This window comes from Argopecten irradians, chromosome 4, assembly GCF_041381155.1.
Source record: "Argopecten irradians isolate NY chromosome 4, Ai_NY, whole genome shotgun sequence".
NCBI classification, from domain to species: domain Eukaryota; kingdom Metazoa; phylum Mollusca; class Bivalvia; order Pectinida; family Pectinidae; genus Argopecten; species Argopecten irradians.
In genome coordinates, this window is record NC_091137.1 from 20,994,558 (window position 1) to 21,008,381 (window position 13,824).

A 13,824-nucleotide genomic window follows, 5' to 3' on the forward strand; every position below is an offset into this window, starting at 1 on the left:
AAGCGAACTATCTTAGTTGTTACCTGAAGCTAGCTGTAACAGCTGTCAACAGTGGGCCTCCTATCGACATTTTAATCATTTGGAAGAAACAAATATCTCTTTTCCGATAGACGTAGAGTAGTAAAATCTACAGGTATTTGGTTTATTCCTCGTTTCATTTGTTGTTTAGACAGAGATATACTAATATTCAGTGTGTTTGGTATTTCCCTGTTTAAGCAGTGTATGGTGTAGGTTGTAGTCCCCAGCTGAGGATGGGTGTGGTTAACACTAGTATTTATACTAAAGAGATGTGTCCTGATTCACCCATTGGATCACCACATTCGGAAGTAATTACTTTCGAGGGGATATAAATATGATTCGGGAAATATTGAGAAATGGTTGATTTGGGTGTATAAGCCCTGACAAATCGTGAAAATGGAAAACCCCCAAATTTGATTTCTGAATCTCAATTATGAATTACAATTGCGAAAAGTTCGATTCATGTAAACTAACAGGCCGCATGGTATGATAACTCATTCATTGAACAACCAGAAACCACGGATCCCCCATTGCCTTTATCAAATGTAACGCTAAGAAGATATAGTTTTTATGCATATTTACACTTCTATATCAAAGTATTGGGTTATCCAGGTGTAATGTAACTATAAAACCATTACAGAACTATCGCTGAAACTTCATATTTGAGTCCTAAGTTAACAAGGGATTTATCGTTGATCTCCATATTTGAATCATAAGCAACGTCGGAGGGATATGTCGCTGATCTCCTCCATATTTGAAATATTGGTAACCAAAGGATGTATTGCTTTATGTAACCAATGGATATGTCCTGATCTCCTCCATATTTGAGCCCTAGGTAACCAAGTCACGAGTCGCTGATCTCATCCATATTTGAGTCAAACGTAACCAATGGATGTGTCGCTGATCTTCTCCATATTTAAGTCCTAGGTAACCAAAGGATGTGTCGCTGATTTCCTCCATATTTAAGTCCTAGGTAACCAATCGATGTGTCGCTGATCTCCTCCATATTTGAGTCCTAGGTAACCAAAGGATGTGTCGCTGATCTCCTCCATATTTAAGTTCTAGGTAACCAATGGATGTGTCGCTGATTTCCTCCATATTTGAGTCCTAGGTAACCAATGGATGTGTCGCTGATTTCCTCCATATTTGAGTCCTAGGTAACCAAAGGATGTGTCGCTGATCTCCTTCATATTTAAGTCCTAGGTAACAAATGGATGTGTCGCTGATTTCCTCCATATTTGAGTCCTAGGTAATCAAAGTATGTGTCGCTGATCTCCTCCATATTTAAGTCCTAGGTAACCAATGGATGTGTCGCTGATCTCCACCATATTTGAGTCCTAGGTAACCAAAGGATGTGTCGCTGATCTCCTCCATATTTAAGTCCTAGGTAACCAATGGATGTGTCGTTGATCTCCACCATATTTGAGTCCTAGGTAACCAAAGGATGTGTCGCTGATCTCCTCCATATTTAAGTCCTAGGTAACCAATGGATGTGTCGGTTTTTTTTCAACAAGTCATGTACCAGCTCCAGATCAAACAGTATAAGTCTAGTGCTTATCATCCAGAGTCTCAGACATTGAAGAATATGATGAGATCTTATTGTTTTGAAAACAAAAGAGATTGAGACGAAGGTATACACATGTTGTTGTTTGGCGTCAGAGAATCTGTACAAGAATCTCTTGGTTTCAGTCCCTTTGAACTTGTATTTGGACACACTGTACGTGGTCCTTTGAAAAATTTGGACTGTTACTCAAACCAAAATGAAAACATGGTATGATAAAGATGCCCGTGCAAGAAGTTTTGATCCAGGTGACAAAATTTTGGCTCTATTACCAATACCGGGTCAGCCTTTGCAAGCAAGATAGTTTGGACCTTATGTTGTTGAGAAAAAGGTCGATGATGTTAACTACTACATTGTACAAACTCCAGGGAGGCGCAAGAAAACTCAATTATGTCATGTTAATATGCTTAAGAAATATGTAGATAGAGAAGAGAGCAAGACCTCTCAACCTATTACTACTTTGGCCTCTGTACCATCACAAAGTGAAAGTACAGCTGTTATTTGTAAATTAGACTTAGATGGTGGTGTACAAGATGTAGGTTTAGACTGTGGTGTTAAGTTACGGAACTCAGATGTGCTCGCGAACTTGGACAAGAAACTATGTCATCTATCGAAAAAGGAACGAAATGAACTGAAGATCTGATACTTGAGTATAAACATTTATTTCCGGATACACCAGGCAAAACAGATGCTATCTATCACGACGTGGATGTGGGGGATGCGACACCTATCAAGCAACATCCTTACCGTGTCAATCCTTTGAAAGAAGAACTTTTAAAGAAAGAAATTCAATACATGTTGGACAATGATATTATTGAACCAAGCAAAAGTGAATGGAGTTCTCCATGTGTTCTGGTGCCAAAGCCAGACAAGACATACCGATTCTGTACTGACTTCAGAAAAGTATACCCTGTCAGTAAAACAGACTCTTATCCAATTCCAAGGATTGACTCGTGTATTGACAAAGTTGGCAAAGCCAAGTACGTAAGCAAGTTTGACCTGTTGAAAGGTTATTGGCAGGTGCCATTAACAGAAAGAGCTAAAAAAGTGTCGGCATTTGTAACTTCACAAGGTTTGTACCAGTACAAAGTTATGCCGTTTGGTACGAAGAATGCCCCGGCAACATTTCAACGTCTTCTTAACAGCGCGATATCAGACCTGGAAGGCTGCGATGGATACATCGATGACGTCATCAATTACCATGACGCGGGATTCGCAAATTCTTCGAGAGACTCACCACCATGAAATTGACTGTAAACTTTTTTTTGTATCTTTTTTATTTTTAGAAACAACACATTGTACATAATCATTTTGAAATACATATTATACATCATTCATCTCATTCTTTCATCACTGATTTCAATCTCACTGGTTTGTGCTACTAGAAATCATTCAAATGACCCATTCTTCTTCAATTCCAGTTTTGCCTCTAGCACAAGCATTACTATTGGTTAACATCATATATATATATAAAAACAATTAAGTATGACATCATAATTACTCTCTTTCATCCAAACATTCACACTATTGCTATTGATTCATACATATTTTTATATTCTTTCATAGTCAGTCTAATATACAATATAAACCTGACATGCATTATATATATGTTATCTTGAGATTATGTGATGAGACATAGCATTAAATCAGTTATTTTTAAAAGGAAAATACAGTGTTGTTTTTTTTCTAAAGAAGAGGAGAAAAAGGAAGAGTAGATAAGAGGATAGAGAGAAAGGAGAGAGAGAGAGTTATGGTAAGAAAGATCTCAGAAGATACAGCTAATGTTACATGTGTATGTGAAATTTTTAATTATGATTTACTAGTTAATATTCCTTTTTAAAATTATTGAACCAGGGTTACATATTGATTAAGCTATTCCATTTATTCCAATCATTGTCTAATTTGTAAATATGAGTGTCACCTTTGCTGACTGCAGTATATTTTTCTGTGAAGTATGCTTCCTTTATAAGTTTAGTTAAGGCACATACTGATAAATTCTTTTGATAACATCTTGTGCTATATATGTATTGTTTTAATATTAAAATAATCATATTGTCTACCCTATTATATAGTATTGGTTGATTAAATAATCCAAAAATGAATGTTTCTTTGTTAAAGGCGAATGGGATGAGTAATCTATCTAATAGGGATTCAAAGTTAATTAAAAAATTCTGTACCTCTATACATTCCCATAACATATGCACTATTGTCTCTATTTCCGTTTTACAACGATAACAATTAGCACTTTCAGCAAGCCCAATTTTAGACAAGAAAGAATTGGATGTTAAAATGTGTTGGTTGACTCTATATTGTAACCAATGTAGTTTTGAATTTTTAGTTGCACCAAAAGGATTGTTATATATTTGTTTCCAAACATCATCATCAAAGTTAAATAAATTATTCCATTTGGATTTCCCGGTAGAGATTGTAGCATTTTTATTTAAAATGTTGTAAAAATCTTTCGTACCATTTTTATGCTTCAGAAAAATTTCTAAATTTTTAGGTATGTATGGATAGCTTAGCAATGTATTGGATATATCTGGAGTGAGGTAATTTCTTATTACTGTGGTGATGCCTTGAAATTTAAGAAAGTTTGTTCTAATGTTGAATTTTTGTGTAAATTCCTCGTAAGTGAATAGTGTATTAGAAGAATAATTTTTAATCATGTCATTAATGATAATAACACCCTTTTGATACCAATCTTTGTAAAAAAACTGCCTTATTTCCTATCTTTATATTATTGTTATACCAGATAGGAGTTTTTAATATAACATCAGGCTGGTCGTTGATAATAGACTCTTGAGAATTTAGTTTCTTCCAGGCCAAGAAGACATCTTTCCAGAATAGATTTGAACATTTTTGTTGACAGCTGTAAATGTATTCAGTTCCACAATTAATCAGTTTATCTTTATCAGCATATAAACTTAAAAATATTTGCCACTTGCTTTCTGTTGTGTAAAGTCTACGGATCCAAGTAAGTTTCAATGCATCAATGAAAGATTTTATGTTTATCATTTTTAGTCCTCCATCTGGATAGTTTCTAGTTATAACATCTCTTTTAATTTTGTCTGTTTTGCTGTTCCATACATGTATAATTATACAACTCAAAATTCAATTTTTTGATAAAAACATCATCTGGATTTGGCAAGGATATAAAAAGGTGGTTAAACTGTGATATGAGTAGTGATTTTATTATATTTATTTTTCTTATTGGTGTTAAAATTCTTCTGTTCCATATCTTAATAAGTGCCTTCAGCTTTACCAGTTTTTTGTCATAGTTTAATTTAGGAATTTGGTGCAAATCCACATGAAATTGTATTCCAAGAAGTAGAAAAGAATTATTTCCCCATTGCAAATTTAATTGGGGAAAGTAAATATCTTCACTATATTTCTTGTCGCCAATCCATATAACCTGAGTCTTATTGACATTAATTTTTAGACCTGATATTTTGGCAAACCTAGTGAGTTCATCTATGGACCCCTTCAAAGATTTCCTTGTGCCATCTAAGATGAGAGAAGTATCATCTGCATATTGAGAAACTAATAAGGGACAGTTATTTACATTTATACCACAAATATCTATGTTATTTCTTAATCTAATGGCCAAAACCTCTGCACACAAAATGAATATATATGGGGCTATGGGATCTCCTTGTCTACAACCTCTATTGATATCGAAAAATGGGGATAGATTGCCGCCTTGATTTATAGCAGATATTGTATTATTATGAAAAGTTTTCACCCAATTTCTAATATCTTGACCAAAATTTAAAAAATTCAGTACATTATCAATAAAAGTCCAACTCACTGAATCGAATGCCTTTTCAAAATCTACAATTAAAAGCATGCCTGGTATGTAATGTTCCTCAGCATAATGCATGACGTCATATACTAATCTAGAATTTTCCCCAATAAATCTGCCAGAAATAAAACCTGTCTGATCTGAATTTATTAATTTATCTAATACTGATTTTAGTCTATATGCGATTGAGCCTGAAGCAATTTTATATACAATGTTAAGAAGACAGATGGGTCTCCAGTTTTTCAAAAATTGTCTTGGCTTATCTCCCTTGGGTAAGCAGGTAATGATCCCTTGTCTTTGTGTTGAAGATAAATTTCCATTTTCAAAACCATAGTTTATTGATCTAACAACAAATGTTCCTAACTGCTTCCAGAAAATTTTAAAAAATTCTACGGTAAATCCATCTGACCCAGGGCTTTTGTTGTTTTTCATGCGTTTTAAAGTGTTGGATGCTTCAGAATATGTGATCTTTCCTTCTAATGTCATAGAATCTGCATAGTTTAGCTTTGGAACTGGACATTCACTCAAAAATTCATCTAGATTAATGTTTTCAATATTGCAGTCACTAGAATATAACTGTTTATAGTACTGACTTATTTCTCCAAGTATATCTTTCTGATTTCGAATTATTTCACCATTATCTTTTTCTATTACAGGGATAATTTTAGAGACAAAGTTCCTATTCTCAAGATTTAAAAAATAATTTGACGGTTTTTCACCCTCCTCTACCCATTTTGCCTTTGCCCTAATGATATTTCCTCTAATTTTGGTAAGTCTAATTTTCTCTAAATCTTTCTTTTTCTCCTCTAGTTCTTCTACATTTAACTCTTCATTACTTTCTAATTCAACTATTGTTTTTATGAGATTATTTTCCTGTTCCGAATGCTTTTTTTTCTTATATGATGCAAATGATATTGTTTTCCCCCTTATTTCTAGTAGAAGTGTTTCTAAAAACAGCTGATCGTTAATCTGAAACTGGATATCCTCATCTGAAATAGTGTGAATGTTTAAAGGATTATAAATGATATGTGCATATTGTTTTTTAATACCTAAAATATGATCAGTTATTGTTTTTCGATAATTTTCATCATATAAGAGCGAGTTATTAAACTTCCAGAGTCCCTTCCCTCTCTTAAACTCATTAAACTTTATTGAGATTGTTGGTGTGGAATGGTCGGATCTATATCCAGGTTCAATGTTTGTGGTTGTTATATTTCCTAACATATTTTCTGAAACTAGGAAAAAATCTAAACGGGCTTGTTTAATAGGATTACTTCTTCTCCATGTATATCTTCTGTTTTCAGGATGGTGTTCTCTGTATACATCTACTAAGTTTAAATCATCAATTAATGTTATAACTTTTTCTCTAGCTCTAGGGTTGTTTATATTTCTATAATTCTTATCATAATCCAGACTAGTGTTGAGTACTAAATTAAAGTCTCCACAAATGACATAAAATTCATTATTATATTCTTGCACTGCATCTGTGATTTGCTGATAAAACTCTGGTTTATCCAAATTTGGGCCATATATATTAATTAAGGTAACTTTTTTGTCCCCTATCAACATATTCAGTGCTATAAAATTACCATCAGTATCTTTTTTTCATTTAAGACTTTTGACTCAAAATCATTGTTTATTAAGATCGCCACCCCTCTAGAGTTAGATCTGAAAGAACTAAATTGACTGTAAACTTGCTTAAATGTGAATTTTGTCATGCAACTGTTGATATTTTAGGCCATGTTGTTGGACAGGGGCAGGTAAAACCTGTTCAGGCCAAAGTAGAAGCAAATATAGATTTTCCAACTCCTGGAGGCAAGAGAGATCTGATGAGATTTCTTGGTATGGCTGGATTCTACAGAAAATTTTGTCAAAATTTCTCTGTTATAGCAGCTCCACTTACTGCTTTGTTAAAGAAAAATGTTAAATTTGTCTGGTCAGACGAATGTAAGTCTGCCTTTGAGAAATTGAAAGCCATACTATCAAACTCACCAGTTTTGACTGCTCCAGATTTTAATAAACAGTTTAAACTGTTTGTTGATGCCGGCGATGTAGGTGTTGGTGCTGTTTTGATGCAAGACGGTTCTGAACGAATTGGCCATCCAATTTGTTATTTCTCGAAAAAGTTTGACAAACACCAGAGAAATTATTCCACCATTGAGAAAGAATGTTTAGCGTTGATTTTGGCCTTGAACCAATTTGATGTGTATCTCTGCACTACAGTTGTGCCTGTGTCGGTCTTCACCGACCACAACCCTTTGACATTCATTGGGAAAATGAAAAACAACAATTAAAGAATTCTCAGGTGGAGTTTGACTTTGCAAGAGTACAATCTTGACATCAAACATATAAAAGGGAAAGACAATATTCTGGCTGATACTTTATCAATGATTTAAACGTTACTTGATGTTTCAAGAAAGTTTCCTTTTCAAGAAAACTTTCTTTTCTTTAAGGACGGGTGTGTTATGTATGACACTAAATACATGTAGTTATTAAATAAGGGAGTTAACTCCTATAGTTATATTATCAATACATCCTATAAAGTTCATATAATTAATTTAGGTTATAGAACTTTCTAGAATATTATCATGTATAAACAAATATGTGTTTGTAAACATGTTGATTATAAGTAGGGATCTAGAATGATCTATTTCCAGAAAGCTCTCTGTGTTTATTTGTTTACTGTTTTTAGTTATTTCTAGAAGTAGAAGGTTCTCCAATATTCTTGAATTAGGGTTTAGCTATATATACTCCAGCTGTCCAAGGCTAATCAACACTGTAATGAGACCTGTAATTAGACATATTAAGAATTGTACAGTGCCATATAAGATTCTATTGGAAGAGCTATTGTGACTTTATCTGTGGATTATAACAACACTATGTGTGGATTTATTCTTATTGCCTGGAACTTTACAAATCATCTGTGGACATTCATTTTACTCGTGGATTTGCGATTATTTTTAATTTTAAACCTGAAAGGATCAAGGACATTCGCAAACAGATAAGTAACACTTTAAATCATCGTATTACTCTTGTACCACCACAAATTACTTTAGATATTGTAAAACATCTCTGTATAATATTGTATATATAATTAAGTTGTGTTTTGAATTTAGCTGCTGGTTTCTCACTTCTGTTATTCTGGATCATAACAGTAGAACTTCTTCAGTTATGGATTGATCTAATTGAGTGGGGCTGTTATAAATATAGTCTTATTTTGAGATTTAACCAACATCTATTGAACACCTTGTATGTGATGTCAAAGTTAATGTACACTGTAATTAGATTGTGCAACATATTCGTCTTTGTCTCATTTTTTGGTGTGGGCAATAATTGCATGCTTTATTGTTATACCTCTTAAAACACAGTTAGTGTAAATACTTTTGTTCTTTTTGTGTTATATTTCATGGAATGTACAGGATGTACCATAACTGGTCTATAATTGACCTTGAGCCGGTTTATGTTAAGATTTTGGACCGCTGCCCGGTTTATATATATGGTCATTTTTTGGACAGTCACTTATAAGCCAGTTAGGTAAATCCTGAGCACAGCTTGAAGTGTCAAGGCATATAAGCAATTCCAGCAAAGTTTCAAAACAAGAAATACATGTTTGTATCTTGAACAAAATACACCTATCATTCATAGACAATATTGACCATATTCAGAATTTCAAGCTGAATGTATTAATTCCATCTTTGAAAATAAACTTTTTTAAATGCATCCTGCACTGTTTTTCGATGGTAATATTCTTTTAGGACTGAATGTACACTGTCACTTCTTCTGCAGCAAAGCATGCACACGAGCGTGGTCCATGTTGCACGTACATATATACAACATTGGGTGATCTTTGGCCTTTTGGATTTCAACATTATTTCCACTTTCACTCTTTTATTATGTAGGTTCCTACCCGGCCACTTTTGTTAGAATAGTTGAGTACATTCCCGTAAATCCAATGGACATAAATTTCGTATGCACAAACTCTTTCTTGGGCTTAATCAACTCTTACATGTTGCTTAGTTTATCAACCCACAAATAAATATCCTGTATCGAATTTCTTGTAATATCCTAATATTTTAGCACTTTCCATTTATTTTTATTTTTATTATTTTTTTTTTTTATTTTTTTTTCATGGTATCAAAAAATCTTATTCATTGCCCACTACACTGATATATCTTTTTTAACAATCAGATTGTTTTAAATACTTTATTTTGGCAAGTTTCTTTCAGGTAACGCAAAGCTGATGTTGGTTTTATCCAATCCATTTTTCGAGCTTTTTATTCATTTTGTTTTGTCAGATACGGAAAAAATAAACACTAAATCACACATTGTCAATCCCTTTCAGTTTCTAGGTGCGATGTATCACTAATCTTGTAAACACCAGTAAAGACGTTGTCCAGGTGGAGCAAGGCTGTGTCCATCCTCGGAAGACATTTTAGAAATGAATAATATTCGTTACAGAAGGGTGACTATATATGGGTATTTTAGGTTCACTAGGCCTATATGTGATGAATACATTAGTATGGTTGACTGCACTCATAAAGACGTGAGTGAAAATGTACATTTTTTTTACCTGTTACTGGTATGACATGTGATGAATAGAATGATATGAGTGAATGCACATTGTTGTTATTCTCAGCATATGCTACCCACTTGGTTTATAAGTGATGGACCTCTTTGCTGTACCCTCTCACACATATAGTACAGTTTTCGACTTATCTCCTTAACATAAAAACGTAAGATATATGATACGTATAAGTGGTTCCTTTGTCTACTAAGACTATACGGATCAGTAGTTCCTCTGTCTCCTAAGACTTTACGGATCAGTAGTTCCTCTGTCTCTTAAAACTATACGGATCAGTAATTCCCCCGTCTTCTAGAACTATACGGATCAGTAGTTCCTCTGTCTCCTTAGACTATACGGATCAGCAGTTCCTCTGTCTCTAAAACTAAACGGATCAGTAGTTTCTCTGTCTCCTAGAACTATACGGATCCGTAGTTCTTTTGTCTTCTAAAATCATACGGATCAGTAGTTTCTCTGTCTGTAAAATACACGAATAAGTAGTTCCTCATTTTTCTTAAACTATACGGATCGGTAGCTCCTCTGTCTCCTTAGACTACACGGATCAGGAGTTCCTCTGTCTCCTATAACTCTACGGATCAGTAGTTCCTCTGTCTCCTTAGACTATGCGGATCAGTAGTTCCTCTATCTCCTAAGACTATACGGATCAGTAGTTCCTCTGTCTGTAAAAATATACGGATAAGTAGTTTCTCCTTAGACTGTCCGGATCATTAGTTCTTCTGAGTTTTATTTGCACAATTAAGAGCTGTCATTGTATTTTTCCATGACTAGAACAGAGAGAAAAATCCCACAGCCTTCTTAACAGCCATGTGTGAACGCCAAACTGGATGCCCAAACTAAGGTAGCATCGAAGTAACGGCGTACAGCGAACAATAGTGAAACTGAGAAATAACCATTTTCACAATGACGTTGTTGGGTGGTCTAAAGAAATCAAAGAACAAATGTATGTTTGTTAAATAACAATATATTATTTTTAATTTCATGAACTTATTATAACTTTATGTTTATAAAGGTAGCTGTGTAAGTACAACTAGTATTCATTGAACAAAAGAGTTTTCAAAAATTCACTCAAAAAATACCTTTTACTAAGCATGCCAATAAAATTACTTAACATTTATTTTCTAAAATATTAAAATTATGCTTGAGCTTGACCATGCATCCAAAAAAAATCGGAAATTTCCTTATTATAGGATTCCTACCTGTGCACATTGAATTTGTGACCTAATAAGAAAGTTATATAGAGTGCAACGAACATAGTCCCCTTTTAATATGGGACCGTGTTTGCTTGTGTCTTCCTTTCATCGTTTTTTTTTTCAACAAAAGAAATAGTCAACCTTAAAAAATTCGACAATCTATTTTTGTTTACACGCTTAGCATTACATCATGCCCTATATGCCCTACTTGATGCACTAATTCGTACAGACATACGTTTGTAAGGTTTCTGAGGTCATACCGATGACATTATAACCCGACCCAGATTATTTCTAAGGAATATACCACACGTAAACATCACAAAAAACCACAATGACATTGTTGGGTGGTCTAAAGAAATCAAAGAACAAATGTATGTCTGTAAGATAACAAATATATTGTTTTTATTTCATGAACTTATTATAACTTTATGTTTATAAAGGTAGCTGTGTAAGAACAACTAGTATTCATTGAACAAAAGCGTTTTCAAAAATTCAAAAAATACCTTTTACTAAGTATGCCAACAAAATTACTTATCAAACGCAGCTATGCTAAATTATTTCATATTTTTGTATTTGCCCATAAAATGTGTAGGTCGGCGCGAGTGGCACCATGAAAACATGTTCAACTTTGTCACCATTGCACGAATTATGTGAAATAAAATGACAAAAAACCAATGCCGATTATTTTCTAAAATATTAAAATTATGCTTGAGCTTGACCATGCATCCACAAAACTCGGAAATTTCCTTAATATAGGATTCCCACCTGTGCACATTGAACTTGTGACCTAATAAGAAAGTTATATAGAGGGCAACGAACATAGTCCCCTTTTAATATGTGACCGTGTTTGCTTGTGTCTTCCTTTCATCGTTTTTTTTTTTCAACAAAAGAAATAGTCAACCTTAAAAAATTCGACAATCTATTTTTGTCTACACACTTAGGATTACATCATGCCCCATATGCCCTGCTTGCACTAGTTCGTACAGACATACGTTTGTAAGGTTTCTGAGGTCATAACGATGACATTATTACCTAACCCAGACTATTTTGACGGAGTATGCCACACATAAACATGAACTCCCAAACATATCAAAACGCCGATCAAAATAAAAAGACCTCATAATCTGAATTACACTTAAAAAAGAACTGTCTACACAATCAGAATTCACTGATAGATATTAAAACAATCAGAATTCCCCGACCGGTAGATTAACACAATTAGAATTCATCGGTAAATTAACACAATCAGAATTCACCGACAGATCAACACAATCAGAATTCACTGATAGATAAACACAATCAGGATTCATCGATAAATTAACACAATCATAATTCATCGATAGATTAACACTATCAGAATTCATACACTAAAAACATACAATCACAATTTACCAATAGATTAATACAATGAGAATTCACCGATAGATTAACACAATGAGAATTCACCGGTAGATTGACACCATGAGAATTCACCGGTAGATTAACACAATGAGAACTCACCGATAGATTAACACAATGAGAATTCACCGATAGATTAACACAATGAGAACTCACCGATAGATTAACACAATGAGAACTCACCGAAAGATTAATACAATGAGAACTCACCGGTAGATTGACACCATGAGAATTCACCGGTAGATTGACACCATGAGAACTCACCGATAGATTGACACCATGAGAACTCACCGATAGATTAACACAATGAGAATTCACCGATAGATTAACCCAATGATAATTTACCGATAGATTAACACAATGAGAATTTACCGGTAGATTAACACAATGAAAATTTACCGATAGATTAACACAATGAAAATTTACCGATAGATTGACACAATGATAATTTACCGGTAGATTAACACAATGAGAATTTACCAATAGATTAACACAATGAAAATTTACCGATAGATTGACACAATGAGAATTCACCGATAGATTAACACAATGATAATTTACCGATAGATTAACACAATGAGAATTTACCAATAGATTAACACAATGAAAATTTACCGATAGATTGACACAATGAGAACTCACCGATAGATTAACACAATGAAAATTTACCGGTAGATTGACACAATGAGAATTCACCGGTAGATTAACACAATGAGAATTCACCGGTAGATTAACACAATGATAATTTACCGATAGATTGACACAATGAGAACTCACCGATAGATTAACACAATGAAAATTTACCGGTAGATTGACACAATGAGAATTCACCGGTAGATTAACACAATGAGAATTCACCGGTAGATTAACACAATGAGAACTCACCGATAGATTAACACAATGAGAATTCACCGATAGATTAACACAATGAGAATTCACCGATAGATTAACACAATGAGAATTCACCGGTAGATTGACACAATGAGAATTCACCGGTAGATTGACACAATGAGAATTCACCGATAGATTAACACAATGAGAATTCACCGGTAGATTAACACAATGAGAACTCACCGATAGATTAACACAATGAGAATTCACCGATAGATTAACACAATGAGAATTCACCGATAGATTAACAATGAGAATTCACCAATAGATTAACACCATGAGAATTCACCGGTAGATTAACACAATGAGAATTCACCGGTAGATTGACACCATGATAATTTACCGGTAGATTGACACAATGAGAATTCACCGATAGATTAAA